This window comes from Diceros bicornis, chromosome 16 (genome assembly GCF_020826845.1).
Source record: "Diceros bicornis minor isolate mBicDic1 chromosome 16, mDicBic1.mat.cur, whole genome shotgun sequence".
NCBI lineage: Eukaryota > Metazoa > Chordata > Mammalia > Perissodactyla > Rhinocerotidae > Diceros > Diceros bicornis.
In genome coordinates this window covers 60,534,939-60,545,987 of record NC_080755.1, presented here as the reverse complement: position 1 = coordinate 60,545,987, position 11,049 = coordinate 60,534,939, and positions in this window count along the sequence as shown.

Genomic DNA, 11,049 nt, shown 5'->3' with positions numbered 1-11,049 from the left:
CTGAGTTATTTGAGAAATGCAATGGTTAAAATCATTTACTTTGATAGCCTGACAGTCAAAGTCAAAAGAATGACTTCATCTCTGAGAAACTATTTTCTTTGCTTCAAATGCTGAGAAGATTCTGTTCAGATTGAATTAACCTATCCAAGAGTGAGAATCTGGATTCTGACTCTGCCTGTATTTCCAAGTTCTTGAGGGCACAGTTATTACACTTTTAAACAAGGAAGAGATTTCAGGAACCCAAAAGTTGTCATTTCTCCTCACAAAAATGACAAGATTTGCTTCAATTTTTATCTGAGAAGACAATTGTTTTGTTGATCATTTCATGATATCAACCCCTCTGCTCTATGTCTTTTGTAAAATATTATGTTTAATATAACATTAATTGGATTTAGACATAGAGAAAATAAGTAAAAATGATTTGAGCTTTCCTTAATCCATGGTAACAATTGCAGATTTTTTTTCTATACTTAAAACAGTAGGAGTTTTCTTTAGTCAATATTCCTAGATATGAATATTATACGAAATACTGTAATTAAATTATTTGTTACACATTCTTATTCTAAAGGAGATCTATTTCTCAAGAACAACATTCAATTTTATTTCTTGAGTCATTAATAAATTTAATTGAGACCTAGACTCTCATCAAATGGCTTTATACTTACACATCCACAAGTATGTTTCATGTAATATTCAGCAATCTCTTCTAAAGAGCAATTACTACAATTCTTATTCAGACACTTATTATTTCTACCTTCTACTAGAGGAATTCATGTAATATTACTATGCATTCTGTAAACTCTAAGTTAAAATAATTAACTTCTAGTGGGTGGTAATGAACTGAAAAATAAATATTTTGCAAGACTCACGTGTCATAACAATATGTGACACTATTTATTTGGCACTCATTTAATTTCACTGTGTAAATGACATTTCCTTTCCAACAAGATTTAGTGAATAGATGTCTAGATACTGTGGCATTTGACATTTGACCAACATTGAATATTAAGGGCTTTTTCTGAAGTGCAAGTAATTCAACATAAATAAATTATCTGGGAGACTGGGAATACTACAGAACTCAAGGTTGGGATATCAGGCATTAGTAATGGGGTAGATTTTTTAATAATAACTCTTCACAGAGGATTGTGATGGAGTTAGTTTTAGGCCCACTCTCCCAGGCTATCTTAGACTCTCACAGCTTCAAAAAGAGGCTGGGTTCAGTGCCCCTCCTCAATATTTTCATCATCAGAGCTGGAAGTGGAGTATCAATAAAAACTACCTAGGTCTACTTGTAAATAGGCATATGATGATCAGTATATGGTTAGGTGTCCCTTGGCGTTCCTCCTCTGGAAGCTAAGGGCTCAGGCCTGATCTTTCTTTAGGAATCAAGAGAGAATGTAAGAGGCACAGTTTTGAGATCCTGGATCTTCTGAATTACAACCTCAAACTCAGGAATCGGATGTAGACTTAGAGAGGATAACTCTAGTCAAGATTAAGGAAGGTACTTTCAACTGGCATATTCTTCATCTGGTGACTCATAGAAATCAAAACAGTGATGCATAATCAGAGTGGCAGAACCGATTGTGGAGAAGGAAATCTAACATCTGAGAAATGCTCAACAAATTTTAGTGGATAGACATTAAGAAAATATAATTTTCTATAAAGTCACTTTATTTTCATTGCATTACTTGAATTATATACTAAATTCAGGCAAATTATCCTCACTTTAGAGGGCAATAGAATATAAGAAGAGACACCAAACTATTATAATGGTATAAAAAGCAAAATATTACAGAGATTTATCAGATTGTGCTCATTCAAAGAAAATAGTATTTTGCTTTTATTTAGTATAGCATAAGTAATACTTAATTGTATACTAAATAGAAAATTAATAATATAACCATTATAGAAATAACAATTATTATTTTGCAGACTAGACTCCAGAATAAAAATTCATATTATAGATTTACACATACTTATATAAAGCAATATTTCCCAAGAAATTGGATTATACTAAAGGCTTTTATGAATTTTTAAAAATGTATCAAAAAATGTTGAATATTTCCATGTATTTTATATATATATATATATATATATATATTTATATATAGGGGCCAGCCTGGTGGCGCAAGCGGTTAAGTGTGCACGCTCCACTGCGGTGGCCAGTGTGTGTATATATATATATATATATTTTTTTTTTTTTTTTTGGTGAAGAAGATCAGCCCTGAGCTAACATCTGCCAATCTTCCTCTTTTTGCTGAGGAAGATTGGCCCTGGGCTAACATCCATGCCCATCTTCCTCCACTTTATATGGGACGATGCCACAGCATGGCTTGCAGAGCGGTGCATCGGTGCGCACCCGGGATCTGAACTGGTGAGCCCCTGGCCGCCGCAGTGGAGCGTGCGCACTTAACCGCTTGCGCCACCGGGCTGGCCCCTGTATATAATTTTAATAGTTTTATAGTGCTCCATTATGGGGCACCAATTAATTTATTGATTCAATATTCTATTGTTAAATTTAGGTTTTCTATTTAAAATATTAAATATTATATTTGAATGACATGTATTTAGACAATAATCAAATAATACTAAATCATTATGTGACATATTGTTAAGGAACTGATGTCTAATACTGCCTTGAAAGACTAATCAATGTTAGCCTCATTAAAAGTGATACATCCAGACATTTTGTACTTCATGCAATAGAAATTTCACAATACTACCTGTGAAATATTCTAAAAGTTGACTCACAAATCTAATCAAGCCTCTATATCTTTTCAAATTTACAGGAAATATAAGAGATAAAGGAACAATTTAAGTTCATCACATATAAGCTACTGGCCAAATTCAGGGTGGGGGACATTCTATAGGATAAATAACCATATTTTCCAAACAAATCATTGGCATTACAAAAAAAAAAAAAAAGTAATGATGTTGTACTAATGCTCTTAAGAAAGAGACTTAAAAGGTATAACGACCAAAAACAATGTGAGGACTTTGGATTCTGATGAGGAGAGGGGCCACTTTAAAAATTAGGATACATTTGAGTATGAACTGGCTATTAAATATTTAAAGACATTATGAGAAATTTCAGAATTTTGTTGGGTGTGATAGTGATATTGTGTATATTTTTTTAGTTAAAGACCTTACAACTTAGAGATGCACATTGAAATGTCTATTGCTTCAGTGACGTGTTGCCTGGGATTTGTTTCAAAATGCTACAGAATGACAAAGATTGGGGATACACATGGACAAAACTTAGCAAAATATCGATATTTAATGCAGCTGTGTGAAGGGTATGTGAGGGTTCATTACAGTATTCTCTCTAATTTTGCACGTTTAAAAATTTTCTTAATCAAAGGTTATAATTTCTTGCTTATTTTTGTGCCCGTGGTTTTTAATATTTGTGAGTTATTTACTTTGAATAAATTCCTAGAAATTGGACCGCTGGATCAAAAGGAAAGTACTTCTTAAGGTCATTACACTTTATATCGTAATTATCAGTTATAGGAAGAAATGCCTATAACCCTTGTTAGATGGTTATTATCAGTCTTTACCTCAGTTTTAGGTAAAATATAGTATATCACTGTTCTTTTAGTTTATATTTCTTTACTTAATAGTGAGAGTTACTTTTCAAAAATATATGCTTATTGGCTTTTCAAATTTCTTATAAATCAACTGCATGTAAAATTTCATATGTCTTTTTTATTCTTTAAGAATTTAATGCTTTTGATTTGCAAAAGTATTTTATTTATTAAGGATGCTAACCTTCTGCCTGTCCTATACATTACAAAAATCTCTTACTTTAACATGAGCATTTAAGCTTTGTCTATACATTCTTTCGTGCAGAGATTAGAAATATCTAGGTAGTAATATTTACCTATCTTCTCCGTGTTAGTACCTGCCAGTAGGATCACAAGTTGAAAGTGAGAAAGAAGAAAGTGTCCTGTGATATCCAGGACCTTATCTGGTACTATTGGCGAGGCCTTGAGATTTTGTATTGGAAATACGCAAATTCACAGAACTTCAGTATCGGACAATGCCATTTAGTGACCAAGATGGATCAAAATAAATATAAAACCACTCCACAACAATACTTGAACACGGAAAAGAGATAAACCTTGTCCAAGTCACAAAGATGATCAAGTGTCCCCAATCCTGGCTAATATGAGTTATTGCTGCCTCTTTACCAACTGTGGTTTTTGACATGGTTTAGTTTACTCTCCTGGTAGATAGGGTTTATTAAGACACACAATCATAGAATTACCTGCTTCCTGACAGCATCTAATCTAGAGCAAAACCCCACTTCTTTAAATTCTCCTCTAAAATCATCTAATAAGCCTGAATCTTCCAGTAAGTCCTTTCCAACACCCTATTACTAAGACGCCACATTGATATGAGTTCTCCCGTGTTTACAAACGTAACAAACCTAACTTGTTGAAATACAGGTGTGTTTCTTGTGGTGTATAAGCTGTAGGAAATTGACGAAAAAATCATAATCTGCTCCAATGTTATATAGTTTATCACATTTTCTCCTAATACGTACTTCCTTCATTTAATTTTTTAATAATTAAAATGTTAATACATATGGTATTCATTTTATTATGAATTTGTTGAAAAACAATTTTTTCCCAATTGATTAACCAATTTTAATGTCTTGAATCATATATTCATTATCATTCATTTTCCATTTTTATCATGTCATTTCAAAACTATATTTTAAATGTATTTTTCCCACTAAAGTATCAGAAAAACAGTACATACACTTTTGTGTGTAAATCTAAAACTTTGAAATTTAGCTTGGTTTAATATTAAACAACAGTGTAAATGAAGAAAGAATATATTCTGAAGCATTTTTTTAAAAATCGAGACTGTGTCCCCTTAGGTATTGAGATGCACTAATGCTCAACGTTTTTAAAAAGTCAAGATTTTTGTTTGCTTTCTCCTGACAGTTTCATGTTCTCTCACGCCTCCATGTCGTGACCTGCTTTTTCACTCTTCTTCTCACAATGTGCTTCCTCCTCTGTTCATCAGGTTAACTCATAGTCACCACTCAGCCTTCCATTTATGCAACACCATCAACTGAAAGCTGGCTTGGGCCTTCCTTCTCTGTGCACCCACAGCATTAATCACGCCCTAGAGGATTTTCCTTCCCCATCTTTAATTACTCCCACTTGATTCTTTTTTTTTCTCATCATTTGTCTCCAACTAATCAATAAGCTTATCAGAATGTCTCATTCATGTTGGCTGACCCAATGCCAGGCAAGCATGAGGGATGCGATAAATGTTTATTGAGACTATGACTATGTTTCCTATAACCGTGAGAGAGTCGGTTTTAGAGCTCTCAGGAAGCATGCCACATAAGGAAGATACAATTCCTGCCAAGCCTCTCTTCACTGTGGATACTTTGTCCCTTTATTACTTTCAATGCAGGAGAAAGACTCACTCCCAACTGAAGATCTAATAAGATAAGTTAGAGAACATAAAGAGAAAAAAAAAATCTAGTATTTGATGATATAAAGGGAAGGCTTTATTGTCGTTAAATCGTAATTGAAAGAGTGATGATTTATGATTCTGTACCAGCCAACCAGAGATGCCTTTCTGAACATGGGCATCAGACCTTTTTATATGGCATGACAACAAGCTTCTGGAAGCAGGCATTTTCCAGAAGTGGAGAGAGAGCTCAGTGACTCAGGAGCTGTGTAGAGGGCAGGCTGGTGAAGGCGCAGAGCCCAGACCTTCTGAGGAAAGCCTGCCTTCCTCCTCTCAGGTAGAACATGAGCAAGTCTTTGCCCAGAGGCTGGAGCCTAAGGGATTTCTGCTTGTGTCTCACTGATCTCCATAAATATTTGCTGAATTTTTCAAGTAAATGACCTTTAAGCTCCGACCAGGGTGTCCGGCCTATAACCCTCCTCTTAGGAAGATTTTTCTCAGTGAAGAATTTTTGTTTCATCTCCTGAATTGCCTTAGGATACCTGCCAGCAGCTTTTAGTCTGTTAGTTTAGCCAAGCACTCTTATTTGGCCTTTAGTGAGACGTTTTATTTTCCCACTGCTGTTGCTATTTTATAGCTTTATTGTATTGCCTCCATAGTATTTCTTTTTAATTACATTTTAATACACATGAAGGAATATTTCACTCGTGGTCCAAATACAAACAAATAAGCATCAATATTTTTTTTGGTATGGTTAGCTCTGAAAATACCAATGTATCTTTCCCAAATTGAGCTCACATTTCACCTCAGGGGCTTTTCTTGACATAAATGCCTATACTCTAAGGAAGGTTCAGAAACACACACCTTTTAAGACTGCAGTTTCTAGAAACACTTCCACATATTAGTAAATGACACTATCATCCATCCTGTTGCTTAAACTAAAATATCTCTAATCTTTCTCAGTTTGTTCCCTCAAGCATCCCATCCCAACCCAATTCCACTATCAAGAAGTAAAGACACAACCTCCAGAAAAATGGCACAGAAATCTTCTTATGTCTCTGCATCTACAAGCACCACGTTATCCCAAGCCATTTGGACAACAGACATAACCTCCTAACTCATCTACGTGTTGCTACCCATGTACATAGACCAGGCATTTTCCAAACAACTCCCAAAGTGACCTTTTAAAAATGTGAGTCAGGTCAAGCCCCATGTTTCCATTAGAACTTTCCAACACCATCCCATTAAACTTTAACAAAATTTAAAATTATCACTTGATCTACGTAATGCCCTCCATGATTTTTCCCAGCTCCCCCTCTCCGGCTTTATTACTAGCATTCTTCTTGCCCTATATACCCTAGTCAAGATGCACTGGTTTTCTTTTTCTTATTATATTAACTTGTAAAGTTGGTCTTGCCTTCAGATTTTAGGATCCATCATTTCTTCAGCTCAAAGTACCCCTGCCTTATCAAGGTCTCAGCTCCGGTGTCACCTCCTCACGAGGACTTCCCTGACAATCCAGCCTCAATTCTCTCATCAACAATCTCTCATCCCACTCCAGTTGGTCTCTTTTTTCATAATCCCATTATTCCTTTTCATCTGTTTACCTGCACTTGCTGTCATCTGAATTATTCTTGTTTACTTGTTTACCGTCCATTTCTCCCTTTTAAAGTAGAAACTTCATCTGAGCTTGGACCTTGTCTGTTTTGATAACCTATCTCTTCCAAGAATCTAGAAAAACACTTCATTGTGATATTTGTTATTAAATGTTATACTCATTAGAGTTGCAAATAAGATAACTTTAAATAACACAAAAGAATTTCCAGACAAATGAAGTTTCTATCATGTAGTAGAAAATTCAATTCTTGAATATGGAATTCTAAACAAAAATTTTCAAAATATCCTATAATATAGATTGAGAAATGTGGTTCTAGAGTATCATATTTAGGAAGTACATTTCTTCAATGTTAATTTTCAAAGTGTATTGTCTACAGAGCTGTCTGGAGAAATGATATAGTGTCTAAATTATGAAAATTTCTCTTACACAACCCTAAGACTAGAATAAATTGATTCATTTGTATTATAGAAGAGCAATTCCAGAACTATATCAGAGCTCAGTTTTCATCATGAAAGCCAAAGAGAATGTATTAGTTTTCGAGGGTTGCTGAAACAAATTACCACAAGCTGGGTGGTTTAAAACCACAGAAATTTACTCCCTCACAGTTCTACATATGAGAGGTCTAAAGTTAAGGTGTTTGCAGGGCCACCTCCCTCCAGAAGCTCTAAGGGAGCCTCTTCCAGCTTCTGGTGGTTGCCGACAACCTTGGCGTTCCTGTGCTTGTAAATGCATCATTCCAATCTCTGTCTCCATTGTCACAAGCTCTTCTTCCTGTTTGTATCTCTGGGTCTTCACAAGGTCTTCTTATACGGACAAAAGTGGTTAAATTATGGCCCACTCTAGTGCAATATGATCTCATTTTAACTTAACTAAGTCTCCAAAGTCCCTATTTCCAAATAAGGTCACATTCACAGGTACCAGGGTAGGACTTGATCATATCTTTCTGAGGGACAAATTCTACCCACTACAGAGAGTTCAACTAGAGTTGGCATCACAGTTGGCAGCACAGTATTAAGAAGAATATAATGGGAGCTGTGTAGTCATGAAATGCTAAACCCAATACACACTCAACTTATTTAAATTCCTCTTATTAAGAATCTGTCAATAAATCATTCTCATTATTTGAATTCTATAATGTGTCTTTACTTCTGCAGAAATATTATTTAAAAATATATCTGCATGCAAGGAGAGAATTTGTCATATGAACTTTAAGTACTACAGTCCCATAATTGTTTTAATCAAATTAATGGCTTAATCTAACTTTCCCTGTAGTATAGAGATAGACAAGGATTAGCACAAACAAGCATTCAAGTATGCTGCTTTAAAAGACTTTTATTTTTCATTCTAAATAAACACATTGACACATTGACTTTATATATCTGTATGTTTGGCATGGCTAATAAGATCATGCTCCAAGATTAACATCTGCTCAAAATGGGCTATACTCTGTAATGTGATAAGTTTATGGAGGGGATGAATTCTATCCCATTTCATGACTTGAGAGACAACCTCTAAAGCTTTCTGTAGAGGAGGACACACATCTATGCCTCAGGGGTACTCTTGGATCTGAATTACATTATGATTGTTCCAGTTATCCAGATGGAAAAATGGAGATTCAAAGATTCATATCCATTTTTATATCTCTGGGAAAATCCCACCTGTTTTGGAATAAAGTCAAATGATCTTGTAAAGGACCTAGGCTATTAGTGTTTCTTCTATAAAAATATAATGGGGTGTCTTTTTTAAAACAACAATGAAATTTTTAAAAGATCTTTGTATTAGAAGTTGAAAACAACAACAGCAAAAATGCTTATTAAAAGATCAAGCAATTTGTAAAGGAGAATCTTGGATTCTATTTCATTGCATAATTTTACTCTCTTAACACCATTTATAAGCCTTGCCAGTAAAAAAGCAAAGACCTCCTGAAGTGGCGTTTACTGTGCTGTGAATACAAGGATATAACTGCTCCAGGAAAGAGAAATGTGGATATTTATGCTGAAGGCAGCGTTGCATGTCTATAAATTAAACTTTGCTTTACAAAATTGTCTGTCCTACCATGCATTGAAAATATATTTTAGGTTTTTATGCTTTATGTTCTTGAGGAGGTGTGTGTGTTTGAAGAGATCAGGGACAGATATCCAGAATGTAACAGAAAAGACAAGTGGGGACACTCTCCACCTCCTGAAAGTGCAATTCAGGGAGCAAGCTTAACACTCAGAAGAAGTTAACCTAAACCAATGCCTTCTAACATATAATTTTATTTAAATGAGATCATATTATACGCACTGTTTTTTTGGAATCAAAAATATATTTATTTTATTTTACTGACATACTACCTTTCTTTTCTCTTCCTTCCATCATCACTACCACAGATAACCAATGTCAACAACCAGGTGTATATTGTCCCATGACTTTCTTCCAGCTTATGCAATTGTGTGTTCATACATACACGTACACATACTTTTTGTCACATCACAAAGGTAGAATCATACTCTGTTTACAGTTGTGAATCCTGCTTTTCTCAATTAGTAGCATATAATAGAAATACCTCTAAAACAACAATTATAGTTCTAATTTATTCATTTTATTTTCGTCATAACATTCCCTTGAATATGTACTTCATAATTTGTGCACCCAGTCACCTTCAGGGGCCCCTTACTTTAGTTTTCAGTTTTTCATTGGGTTGCAATAAAACACTTGCACTTGTATCTTTTTTATTTTTTTTGCTGAGGAAGATTCGCCCTAAGCTAACATCTGTGCCAATCTTCCTTTATTTTATATGTGGGTCACCGCCACAGCATGGACTCCTACAAGTGGTATAGTTCCATGCCTGGGAACCAATCCCAGGCTGCTGAAGCGGAGCACGCTGAACTTAACCACTAGGCCACGGGGCCGTCCCCCATTTGTATCTTTATATAAAGGTGTTCCAGTGCATATGGGACAGATTCACAAGAGTGGAATTGCTGATTAAGATTTTTTTTATTTAAAGAGATACTCCCATATTGCATTTAAATAAAGCTGTAATAACTAATCTTTAACCTACCAATGTAAAAAAACTATTTTTGTAAATATTACAATTAATCAACATTACCACTCACTATTTTTAATATCTAATTTTATATAAATTTATAATTATAGCTACTAGTAGGGTTTATATCTTTCATATATTTTTTATAGTTGGACTTAAATGTCAATGAATTTCCTGTTCACATAATTTATCCCAATTGTTGTTGATTCATTTGTGTGTCTCTCATTAATTTGTGAGAGCACTTTGCAGATTATTATTATCAATATTATTATGTAAGTTTTTTTGTCATATGAATTACAAATATATTTTTCCAGTTGCTTGTTTTTTTATTTTAGGTGATTATGACTTTGCTGGTCATTTTTTTTGTAGTTTTTATTTAGATTGTATTATTGAGTCCCGTGTGTATGGCTACATAAAATTGAAAGGATATATATTCCAAGATAACTTCTCTTTGGGGATCACAGGTATGTGGGCAGAGTATAGGTTCCTTTGTAGAGCCTGGGCCTCACATGGCCAGTTGTTCTAGCAGACACTAGGACAGGATGGAAGCATAAGAATTTGGCTTTTGACAAAAGGAAGGAACAACTCCCTCCTGGTTGCACCCTAGCATCCATGATTACAGTCTTTGTATTCTCATAAAGACTCGATAAGTAGTTGAAATTTTTTAATAATGCTATATAATTAATTCCACCAACTGATAAATTAAATACATATTTTTCAGTCCTATAAATCAGGGCAACAATTCATCTCTAACACAAAACCAATTCTTATCAGCAAGAAAAGTTTAGATCCAATTGTTGCTAAGATCACTATGGGTACCAGAAATTCTAGGAGTGTCCCAATTTCAAAAGTTCTGCTCTATTATTATTGAAAGCACATTTGGATTTGTCAGAAAATTAACTCTGATATTTATTTCAGAAAGGATGTGCAATGATTCTAAAATCACTTTATTTAAATTTTTTCTCTAACA